We start from the raw sequence: 13,221 nt of genomic DNA, 5'->3' as shown, positions 1-13,221 counted from the left end.
TAGTATATCACCTTTTTTAAGCATAGAGCTCGGTGGGAAGAGATTTTTCTTTCCACTATGTTGCATAAGCCTAGTTAACAATTTTTAACTTGACGCTAACACCAGTTGCAACATGCAATAAAATAATAAAAGGACTAAAAATAGATTGCGGAGAAAAAAACATAAGTACTTCTGTGCAACCAATTATACGAGCGCCGATTTTTATAAATACTATTTTATTTTTATAGTTCCTAGAATGCAGAAAATCTACGCAGTCAAAGCAGCGAGGAAGTTTTTTAAACAACGGGTAATAACAACATAGGAGAGAACAATTAAAATTTTCTGATATACAAGGACCGAAAAGTGAACTCAGTTTAGGTCAAGTCGTATAAATTGAGTAAACGGGTTCGGAAGTGCTGCTGTTCGTTGTGATATCAGATATGAATTAATTGCGCTTTAATGGTACGTCACGGTTACATTTTTTATATGAAAACGGTTGTTTGTGTTTGATCAGTTTGTAGGACGTGTTGATGGTGTGGTGTTCTGAAGTGTACTTAGTGAGTATATCGTCATGCATGGTTATTTTTTACCGACAATTAGTACTGCTTTAATTATATAGGCGTGATTATAGTGGCGTTTTCTATTACAAAATAATACGCATATAGCTAACAGAAGCAGTTTCACAAATCAAGATTAAACTTCTTGCTGAAGTGAAACTAACCAGCATAGAGCTTTACACTAATCAATTATGCTAGGTGTGAATAAGTTTGACTAAACCAAAAAGAAAAATCAAACGGACACCAATTTATTTTTGCAAGTATTTGTGCTCTGTGCGCAGTAGAACAGACCATTATATACTACACGATTTTAATTGATTTTAACCATGCTATCTTTTCCTACATATTCCTAGATGATAGCTTGATAGATGCGGTAGTTATTGATAAGAAATTGTATTCATAAGCGCAAAACATTATTCTGTTGAGAAGCGTCGTATTAGACAAGCTTTTTATTTGCCATACCTTAAGTGGAATTATATTGAAGAAAATCTGCTTCACGCGTTAGAAATTCTTGTGCAATAGCATGAACTTATTTCGTCCACGCTTAGTTTACCAATAAATACAAAGGAAAAATCGACGCTTAAAACACCTTTCCACAATCAGTTCTTTTTCTTAGAAAAAAAATTACATTTTAACACGTTATATTTATTGGCTTAACGTAAAATTTCTGTACTAAAATTGTTGTTTGTACGCAAGGGCGCGAAGATAGCCTGGCAATGATATAACATTGGTGGAAATTTTACAAAACCATGCAAACCTTTGAGAAAATGACTTCTGTGCAAATAATTGCGATGTCACTTATTTATGAAGCTATGGCTTGCATAAATCACTCCCCGTTATAGCGAATGATCAAACGGCAGGCTTAGTTGAAAATACGCTCCTGACGTCAAATATATGATGTGCAAGATATTTCAACTGATTTTGATTCTGATTATAAGAATGGTTTCTATCAGAATATGAGAGATTTAGGCTTATAACCTTTCGAACAAAATTAATAACAAAGAATATTATTACCTTGCATAGAACAGCATATTTAAGTTATAGCAGTCTTTGTTTTATTATTATATATTATGTTTTTATATACATTATATAAAAACATGGAGACTAAACGAAAACACACTATTCTTATAAAAATAGCGAGTACATCCTAAAAAGAAAAGTTATATAAACTGTAAAAAGTAATTTTCTGTAGCTTTTAATTTTTTACTCGGTATAGCAAGTTATAGCAGCCTTTATTTTATTAAAACATTATATAAGAACAGGGAGGCTGAAACGAAAACACACTATTCTTTTAAAAACAGCGCGTACATCCAAAAGAAGAATTTATATAAAATGGAGACAACCTTATATAGTTTCAGCGGGTATAAATATAGAGTAATAAGAAATGTCGATTCTAGGGCTTTTTCTCTTTTTTCTGCAGTTTAGTTACAAAAATGGGACAAAGAGCCGTTAATCCACAGCAATTTGGCTAGTCCTATACTAAAGCATTATATATCTTTAGGCCATAGCCACGCTAAGAATATGTTAAGAACAATTGATATAGTATTTTTCCAGAAAGTTAAGAACATCACGGCTGAAACCAGAAAGCACTACTCTTATAAAATACACGGCGTATATTTTAGAGAAGAATTTTATAAACTGTAAATGTACATTTTTCCGTTGTTACTGTTTCTAACGCAACGAAATGGTAGATGTCGTTATAATAAACCTAAATGTAAACAAAGTTAAATTAATGCTCACATATGTTACGGTATTATCGTCCCAAAAATTATAAAATGCTGTATTATTATCATAATCGGCACGCTGGCGCTGTTTTTTGATACATAATACCAAAATGAATGATTTTCTTTATTATAAATTATGACAAGCTGTCCTTTTAATATTTTGAATTGAAATATTGCGGTAGATATGCAACACACGGAAATGATTTAGGCATGGCAAAGTAAGTATTTAGATTTGGCTTTTAAATTACAAGTTGTTAAACACATTTGATTTTATTGGACATGTTAATTAACCTTTAGATCGATGTGTGATTTTTGCTTAATATAACACGGCCTAATGAAATATTCTCAAATGAAATCTAGATGCAGCTTCAAAACTATTTAAGAAACCACTCAGGACCATCACTAGAACCAGTAGTAGGCGCACATTACATACACGGTTTTTCTGTCATGGTAATATTTAGATTGAAACGGTTGAATTTCTTCTGTTAATTTTTATTATGTACAGTCAGTGGCGTGGTAGCAATGTGGGGAACGGTACATGCTTGTGCTTGCCATGGTAAATATATAGATTGAAGTGGTTGGATATTTTTGGAAGGACGTGCATTTGGTTGCGCGTTACACCAGTTGTTCACCTTGAGGGTAAGTATTGATAAATTCAATTGCGAATTGGCGCTATATGTAAGTGCATAAATAGTCTGGAAAGTTTGCTGGATGATATTTCAGTTTTTATTGAGAGACTAGACCAAAAAAGGAAAAAAGTTGCTGCTTGCAATGAAAGAATAAATTTACGTTGTGCGCACTGAATGTAGATTGGGAAGTAAAAAATACAAAGCTACTTATGCGTACATGTGTAAAACGTTTGATAATAAAATTCAGCCTATGACTTAAGCATTTGTACCGCAAACAATCTCTTAAGATACAGTACAAAACAAACCAATTAACAGGCAAAAAAAAAACCGCAGCTGCTGTTCGTTATGATATTGAGCATGACTTGTGATGTTTTTATAGCTTTAATTGTACGAACGGTATGATATTGTTGAGATTAAATCGGTTGTTTGTTTTCTATAAGTTTCTTTAGTGGCAAGGTAAGTTTATTGTCACATATGGTTACGTTTTGCGAAAATTACTGCTGCTATGATTATAGGTGAAATTGAGGGGCGTTTTTCGACTACAAGAGCCCCAGTTTCTAAATTAGCTTACAGATGTACAGCAATAGACGTCAAATAAATACACGCAGTTACCAGAAGCAGCAAATTGAGATTAAACATGCTGAGCTGTACGCAACATCCATAGGCCTCCATTCCAATCAGTCATGATTGTCTTATGGATGTGGTAGCAATTGATAAGAAATTGTATAGATAAGCGCAAAAACAGTATTTTGTTAAAAAGAGCCATATCAGACAAGTTTCGCGGTCTGAAATGCCTATAAACGTCTTTTTGGTATTACACTTGTTGCGCGCTGAATAACTTTTAGTGTAATAGTATCATGAACGTATTTTACGCGTTATAATATTCAAGTGAAACGCTTGGTGTGTAATTTTTGTACTAAATCTTTTGTTTGTGCGCCAGATTTGTACGCACATAAAGTATTGAAGTTTAAATTTCAGTATACAAAAGCACACAGACCTTGAAGAAAATTACTTTTGTGCAAAGAACTGAGATGATGGTTAGGACGGTATAACTGATCTGGATACTCATCGAACTAAAACATGTTATTTATAAATTAAGTAGCTACACATTTTTGAAACTTTGCACATATTTGTTATAAGAACATTTTTTATCAGAATATCAGATATTTCGGGTTAAAATTTTAAGAACAAAATTGATAACAAAAAACATTATCACCTTGCATAGAAATTGATCTTGCCATTGTGACGGAGAAACGCAGTATCTGTTAACTCAAAATTGATTCGTTTTCTTCAAAAATTGTAACGACTGTGCAAAATTGTTTGTATGTTGAAATGTTCACACACTAAATAGAGAAAATAAATTAAAATAAATAAAAATACAACGATTAATAGGAAAATTTGTTTTCTCTAACACATTTAGTCGAAACTCCAATACCTACGTTTGATTTATTTAAACTTGAAATCAAATTTTCAGGTAGCCTGGCGCAGTTGGTACGTGTTCCTTGTTATAGAAGTTTCATGCAAAATATAATATTCATCTTCTTCATCTTGAGTGAGGTTTAAGTTCGTGAGAGGTTCTAAATTTTTCTGCAGTTTCCGTATAGGACGATATTAACTCAGACGTGTGATGTTGAGCCCATTGATGAAATTACACAGATGCTGTCAAGTTTTTTTTTCACTTACACATTAGAGTTACTGTCAAAACCAATTATTTCGTTCATATTTCAAAATCTAAAAGAATTAATAATCTTTATTGCAAATTTCCACCTATTTTAACAGTGAAGATTAGCTTATGCAAAGAGGTAATGTGTTTACTAACATCATAAAATCGCAATTTTAAATTTAATCACAAGAGAAAATTAAGTAATGATTTGTACACTATTTTCAAAAACAATATGAAACTATCCGTATTAAATGTAAAGTCGTCCCTTGTTGAAACACTTGTTTTCATTTCCAGAGAAATGCGTTGAAGATTTGAGCTTTGCCACAGATACAAAGCAGATGCTTTACATGCAATGTCAAATGAAATACATAAACTAGAAATGGAGGACTGATTACCGAAAAGATCAAGTCAAAACTTTGTTACTTTGGACGGTTCAAACCGATTCAAATTGATTAAAATGCATTTTTAGTCCGCGGTATTTATTAATTCTTTTCGTACGTTCTGAATTACGGTCAAGATACAAAAAAATATAAATAATTTATTTTAGTTACAGGTTATAAACAATTAGGACAAAAATGCAATGTGGAAGAAACAAAAAAGCAAAATAGTTTTTAATTCTCCTGAACATTAGGAACGCGCACTTAATATATACCTCAGGGTCGGTTTTCCAAAAATCTAAGGCAAAAATTTTTGGATGTAAGCTTATCAAGCGATGACTAAGCTGCCAACACCAAATAATTTAATGGCTGATTTTACTTAAAACGTTTGTCAATATTATAATTATAACGGAAAGTAGATTAGTGTATTATGTAAACATGTACCTGTCAAAACTCATAGCATTTGTCCATTTTCATGTGAGCAAAGATACCATACATCGTGTCAGTATCAACACTACAACCACCGCTACCAAGAATAACGATAGAAAAAAGATGACATCACTTGTTAAGAAGCACACGTTATAAGTTAACTAAAATTTTGTTGCATTTATTCTTAAACATTTCCACATTAACCACCAGCGGTAGTTATTTCTTAACTATAGATATACTTCACGAATTAGTGTGGATGAAACTGCCACACTAAATAATTTAATAGCACCACTATTAAAATGTGTATTTAATCAATCAACTTCCCCTACTGGTCTACAGTAGGTGCAGAAACACTAAACAACCACGAAATGAAAGACACCACCCCGTCAATGGAAACTAAAAATGCGCTGTAGTAGGTATTTAATAATTTAGTTTCTCTCCTTAGCACTATTGGCTAGCCAACAAAAAAGACCTGACAAAACAGGTGTATCCTCTTATAGATTGTATGTGGTGTAAAAATATACTTTTACAATTATTATCACCATCAGCAACTTAATTTCTTGAATATTCGTCTCCATGATATTGTAGTTGCTTGTAATTTCTTGTATTACCAACAAAAACTTAAGTTAGTGAAATTTTCTAAAGTTCTGCAGGTATGAATGCAATCTCTGAATTAAAAGGACAACAGTATGACGGAGTGGCAATGTATCAATATTGGATTGGATGGATCCATCCAATAAAATTTTCGTAGGCACATATCTTTATCACGCGACAATCACACAGCAGCAATAACCATGAGCCGCGATACAACAGTATCTCAATGAAATTAAACTGCACTTTTTACACTACAGATAATTTATAAAAAAGTTAAATTAATGTATATATTTTATGGTTAGATTATGAAAAAACATTTTGCAATTGGACGTAGTGTCCCTGAATTATAAACGATGATTTAAGACTATTTAATATTATTTAATACTAGTTGATAAGGCCCGTGGAGAAATCCACTTAGTGAGAAGGTCAATGGAAAACAGGTTGTTTTAGATGTTTTGATGACGACAGCAATCCATCCACAAAAAAAAAATTAGAACCTTCTTTCCACGTTGCTTCTATTGTATAGAGCTTAAAACGCTGGTCAAGAAATTGTATATGATCATGTACTTTTGATGAACGGTTAATAAGATATAAGGCTTGGAAAATTGTGCTGACGTCAGCGAAGTCCCTAATAAAAGTACTAAAATTATTTTTTAGGAAATTTGTATACCCGTTGTCTTCATCGTATAGATCTTGAAACGCTGATCAAGAAAATGTATAGGATCATGTACTTTTGACAAACGGTTGCAGAGATATTGGGATTTGAAGGTTCTTGATGAGGTCATCAACCCGTTAATTCCGAAACGGATTCAGGGAGCCAGGTTTGGAAAACTTACCCAAATTGGTTCTCTAGTTACCTACGGGGTGAAAAATCATTGACGTCACCATCTCGTTTCCAAATTATTTGACCTCAAAGTCTTAAGTGCACTGTAATGACTTCATTTATTTAATATATAGGATATTGACCCTAAGCTAGTGCTATTGACGTCGCGCCATAACGTCAGAAAATTTAACATATTAGACAAAAGTTTTTCGGCAACATCAAAGGAAAATGACGATATCCACTTTGCCTGTTACAAACAGACACAGTCTCTGTATTATTATAAGAGATTTAGGGTGTTTTTAATGAAAAAAATTATTTTTGTAATTTTGCATGACAATAACGAGTTAACACAATAGAAGGTGTCACAATTAAAAGAAAATCAGTCGTTACCATCACTTTTATCGCCAAACTGGATGAGTTCCATGAGACATTCTTATTTTATAACTACCTGATTTTCCAGCAATGCTAAATAACCTTTAATATGAATCACCCCAACCCCCAGGAAGAACAGTGGTAATTCTAAACGTCAAATACTTAGCAGCACCACAATCAACTAAGTGATAATGAACGAATGACTGGTGCACAATCAGTACTGAGACATTCAAAACAATTAAGTTGAACCTTTCATTCTGGCGGGTACACATTTCAATTTCTCAAGAATTGGGTTGAATTTTATTTTTATCGTGGGTTTCATATGATGAGAATACATTTCTGGCACAAACAACTCAATAAACCGATACTTACTGCTAACACCTATGATCTTCGTATGTTTTGGCAAAAAATATTTTATGTTGGTTTCATGCATTGTTTTCAACAATTTCTAAAATAATACCATTTGATCAGCCAGTTACCTGAATAGAATTATTCAGTCGACCAAAGTAATCGTGAGAAAGGAGATTGTACTCTTCAATGTATCCATCACCACCAGCAACATTAAATCGAATTAGACAACTCTTCATGCGATTTCTTGTTTGGATTACGTAGCTGACGCTTGTATAATTCAGCTTCCAAAAAGGTTAAAATGATTCTTTTAAACTCTCTGATACTGTAAATTCTGTGTAAGCACTTGACAGAACGAACTCACTAGCATTAGATGTCACTCCGTTTCATCTCAAGCAATTTGACACAAGCTATAATTCTAACATCCATGTGACACGTTTTTTTCGTAATTACCCAACGACGTTTTTATACAGTTTGTTTGAGGTCTTCCATAGCAGCCAAAAAATTGAATTGTTATAAAGAATGTGTTTAGAAGCCATTATAACAACATATAATTTTGTCATCTTTAACTTCTACATGGCAACTTTTACCTAAAAAAATTCACACATTTTCTTAGCAATATGTGGTAATATAATACCATTGTTTGTTTAAGGCAAGAAAATTGAAAACAAAAAGGCGTTACAAGTAAGCTAGATAACATGGCAATTACATACGTTTTTGGGAAGACTTCTTTCTTTAGATGAAAATTATGAATTTAACCATCTTCGAATAAACTTTTTCTAAAAAATAACAAAACAACTGAAAAATATCTTTGACTCCAACTTAAATTTACATCATTTTATTTGATGTGGTGTGCAAATTTTGAGAGTTTCATTGATGTCGTAGTTTAAAATATTTTCGAAATCAAACTATCTATGTCATTTCCTTAGCAACCGATGACAACTGGGATTCTTAAATACGAATTGTTTTTTGGTATTTAAACCATTTAAACGCGAGAGTATTTTAAGGGTTAAGAAATTAAAAGTAAACAATTGATATTCTAAGATTCGGCTTTTAACAACTTACATGATGTATGATCCAGATCACACGCATTTGTTAAACAGGACGTCAAATTTAAAAACGACAAAATCTTCTTTGTGCTTATCCCGTTTTAATGATTATATGCTTGTGCAGGCATAAGTCACAAAAAGAGAGCTGATGATAGTTCTGAAACTTGGTGACTTTTTTTAAGTTTTATTTATCCATCGTGAACAAAATATTTGGTTGGAGAAACTGAACTTTCCTGTTTCTTAGAATTATTTTTTCGGCAGGTCAACTTAAAACATTTTTTGCGCTGTTTTGATGTTAAAATAATTTTTTATATATGCTAATGAATGGTTCAGTCTTCAAGGATACATACCACAATCCCCTACCCACCCTCTCCCCCCTTTTCCAGGGCTACAATGGGCAAAAAACTCTGGTATAATAGCGTTGAAAGGCTTAGAATTATTATATTACTGATGCATTAGATTTTTGGAGAAATCTAACGTTTTTACGTTTTACTAAACTTTTGAAACGATTGTAATATGTTCTGATGAAAATGCGACCTAAAGATGTTAAAATATTTTTTGACAAAGCATCTGGAGAAAATATATCATAGTGATCATCTTCAAAATAAGAAAGAAAGTTCTAAGTGAGTTGATACTTTTAATCATGCTATCCATACGCGACACGCATTTAAGTGAAACTTACTGTTATAATGTTCAGTCTGACTAAGTCGTCTTACGGATTACTGTAAAGCGAATAACTTAATCCATAAATTTCGTTCAAATCATGTTTACCATGCCAATCCCATTTTGTTACTCACATTCGATCTGTATACGTGTTTTCGTATTAGAATCGTTACACGAGCATGCAAAATCAAATTCCGCATTACTTACAAACCAACGTTCACTCAGAATTAATTCGGAAAACATTCGTTATGCAGTTTTGTTTGACATTACGACAAGCGTATTTTTGCACAGCACGAGCAGCATTAAATACCAGCCAACGTTCACTTACAATTGCATGGTTCAATCTCAACACGTGGACGTTTTATCGTATGATCACCGATAATCAGCAACAAAAATCTCTTTCACGTCACGTGGAAATATACTATAAAATGTCATACATCAAGGCCAGATACACAGACCATTACCTTACACACCTTTTGGGAATAAAATAACTAAAATAATTGTCAAAACACTAAGTTTATAATATTCATATAATGGAAAGTAAGTCTTGAAATTTAAAATAAAAAACACACGTGTATACGTAATAACATGTAAACATATAAAAATGTCAGTTAAATAGCCTGTGATATAACATATCAATTTCAAGAAATAACAAAATTGGAAAATATAACAAAAAGATCAGGGTTCTATGATTGTAAAAATTCTAAAATATACGAAAACGAGCCAATTAAAAATATATATAACTAAAAATCGTAATTATAGCTATGTGTTCGATATCACAGTTTTCAAAAATATTAGATAATGATAACATAATTACATAAGGTGCTCTCGTAAAGGCTGAATAATCATGAAAAAATACAGAAAAGAAAAAGGAAAGAAAAAAATATATGAATACTGTTTCTAAGAAATATTAGAAAAAAATAATAAAAAAACACGTTTTTAATGTAAGATATCATCTGGATATTTCGGAGAACATTTGGTTATACAAAAAGCATTTGGGTATCGCAATTGCTGAATGTATGGCCACTCTATACTTGGCGTCAATAACACCTACCTTAAATTATTACAGGGGACGAAACTAGAACAGGAAAACAAGTTTCAGATTTACTTTAATGCAGTCTGGTCTAAACTTTAAATTACTGTCTGACTGTTTTTACCTGCTCGTTATACTTTGCTAAGCGTAAAGTCGTATTATTGCTTACCAAAAGTTGACTGTTGTTAACAACATACAGTAACGAAAGAAATGTGAACAATTATAAAGTTTTTTCACGTATTGCCGTGCATGTTGTCTGTGGCGCTTCCAGCATTACCACCTTTTCCAGAGCACATGATATCGCATATTTTTAACAAAACAGGAAAAAAGTAGAACAATATTGATAAGGTGTCACAGTTAACAAAGACATGGTAAACAACATATTTTTTAAATCCCCAGAAAAATTTTCCTGGCAATAAACAACTTTTAATTATTTTTCAATTTATTGCAACAGTGTCAGTAAAAGCAACTTCATTAATATGTTATTATAAAACAATATTACAATAAGTTGTCATAACAAACAACTTTCATCATAATTACATTTCCTTAGCAATAAATATAACTGCTAAGTAATTGATCAAACTCCGCAGGAGATTTCATTCACGCGGCATGTTTTTCCACCAACAGCATTTAACCAGTGCTGTCAGATTGCGAAAGTGCAGTTGTTTTCTCACTTCTGTGATGTCCATCAGAACCTACAATGATTAAGCTGTGTGATAAACATTTATTACTGCCGGGAAGTAATTTGTCTTTTTGATGGAAATGTTGCTGGAACTTCATATACTTTAATAACGGTTGTCCGCTTAGTGGGAAGACTAGCAGGTAAAATAAATTTCAAGAAAATTAAGTATGGCAACATTTTGAGGTTGTATTCAATGCAAAAGTGAGAAAATTATTCAGTCATATAGTTCGTCTTAGTTAAGCCATAAAATAAGAAGCAGTGTTCGAAAGAAATATCTATTTTAACACAATAACAAAACATGCAGTATTCTTTAGCGTACAGATTTTTTTAATGACACGAGCTTACCTCTTTGAGAGACAATGAATAAAACATGAGACATTTTCGACATAGCTGTGCCGTACTGATCACTGCATTAAATGTGGCCCAAGACGTCTATTTTTTTTCTGGTACCACAATTAATTGGTAATTGATACTGTTATAAGTAGGAGTACTGCAAGTACATCAATGCTCTCACACAAACTACAAAAACATGAAAGCATAGCCACAGCTTCACTATAGAATCCAATAAATTGTCAATTGAATTTCATGTGGAATGGTGCAGTAAGGCATCGATTTAATCTGTGCATTTTGAATGTGAATGTTTAACCACAACAATAGCAACTCATAGAATGTTATTTTATGAGATAAAACTAAAGCAAGAGCCTTTTACGTAATGTACAACACATGATGAAGTGCAATAACATCATTTATGGTGAGATTTGTGTCCACAATCGAGGATGGTAATAACGGAAAAGCTCCAGAAAGAAATTCATTAAATATAACATTTGAATTATTGTATACGTTGAACAAAAATTATTGGTTATTGCGGATAGTGCCTATACATATAACTGGTGTCTTGCAACAGGCAAGGGATGCTAACTCAAGGTAACACACCAGATCCCAAGCATGGTATATTTCACCAATCCGCATGCTTTGCAATTCACAACTGTTTGTTTCAGTACAGCTAAAATCCATTCCTTTTCTATCACTTCTCATCCCTGAAAGGAAAGAATGCAGAAGTTCTTGTGCGGCTTGTTATTCTTTGAAAGAAACTTCCACCTTTTGTCAAAGACTAGTACAATCTGCATTGCGATGTAGTTACTTCTATTTTCTTTCTACGCAACATAGCTTCTTCAGTTGCAACTTTAGTTGCATATGACCCTTCAGCAGTTTATACAACAGTCTTCCATCATGATGGCGAAGGTTCGGCACAAGTTTACCAACTATCACTGAACCGTCAGATTTCAGGTACTGTTAATGTAATGTTCTCAAAAAGAATCAACGTATTTCTTCGGTCTGCAAGGTGTATGACGAATTCTACGATGTCATACATGTTAACTGCTATGTCCCAAAACGAAGTTATTAGTGGGTAATCTTTTATGTGCATGATATAACGTGTAGCAACAATTCAAAGCAGGTAATTTCAACATAATCTATTGGAAACACAAAAATGTATTTTAATGGGAACACAATTATGCAAATATACTGTGAAGATGAGCAGTTGCATTGCTGCATCGCAAACTTGCGTTAAAAAGATTTTCAAACTGATTGTGTACATATAAGAAAAAACAAAAAGTAAAAAGAAAGTGATACCTTATATTAAATTTGTTGAGTCCATAAGCCAACCGCAAACTTGTACATCTTTTAAATATATGTTCATGGCAGCACATCAGATGTAGAATATTTCTCTTGGTCCTTTTTTGTTTTGTTTTGCTTCTAAAAATTTTACAATAAAATGTTAACACATAAATATTATAACAAAAAAGGGTTCAGTTTCAGAAACACGTACCACATTGTGTGTTTAGAAGTAGAAATTAGGACTTTTAAGAATGTTAGTAAGTATCAGACGCAAATGTTAAAAAATCGAATGTTTGAAAACAGAGTAATTTAAGTTATTTAGAATTTTACCTTTGTATAGAGAACATTATCCGATACCATGAGCTTGCTGGAAATATGTCTTTTGGTAAAAATCAGCTTTGACAACATGGACGGCAAATTGTTAAATTTGGTTATACTTTGCTATGAAAAGTCTATTTCAAACGTAACTATTTGAAGAAGTAAACTAACTATTTAATAACTGAACAACTTAAAAAACTGTCTTTGTAGAAAGAGTTCACTCTTTTTAAGGTACAAATCGTTAGAGGTTTAATCAACTGTGTGAAATTGTTGATATGTGGCAATTTTTTTTAAGGGAACAACTTATTTGGCATATTTTTTAATAAAAAAATTGAATAAATACATGTAAAAGTTTTTTGCTGAT

The 13,221-nt window shown here is 32.3% G+C and overlaps 1 long non-coding RNA gene across 1 annotated transcript; it reads right to left on the bottom strand.

Annotated features, from left to right (window-relative positions):
* Positions 1-2,933: 2,933 nt before the first annotated feature.
* LOC130630714 (uncharacterized) lies at positions 2,934-12,748 on the bottom strand. The gene is made up of 7 exons (XR_008982103.1): positions 12,555-12,748; positions 11,268-12,394; positions 8,209-10,935; positions 7,520-8,085; positions 5,374-5,455; positions 4,106-4,620; positions 2,934-3,962 (listed from the first exon to the last, which is right to left on the bottom strand). It is a non-coding gene; the product is annotated as an uncharacterized LOC130630714 (long non-coding RNA).
* Between the last annotated feature and the right edge of the window lie 473 nt (positions 12,749-13,221).

Source organism: Hydractinia symbiolongicarpus, chromosome 2 (genome assembly GCF_029227915.1).
Source record: "Hydractinia symbiolongicarpus strain clone_291-10 chromosome 2, HSymV2.1, whole genome shotgun sequence".
Classification (NCBI taxonomy): Eukaryota; Metazoa; Cnidaria; class Hydrozoa; order Anthoathecata; family Hydractiniidae; genus Hydractinia; species Hydractinia symbiolongicarpus.
This window is presented reverse-complemented; position numbering and strand designations above follow the sequence as displayed.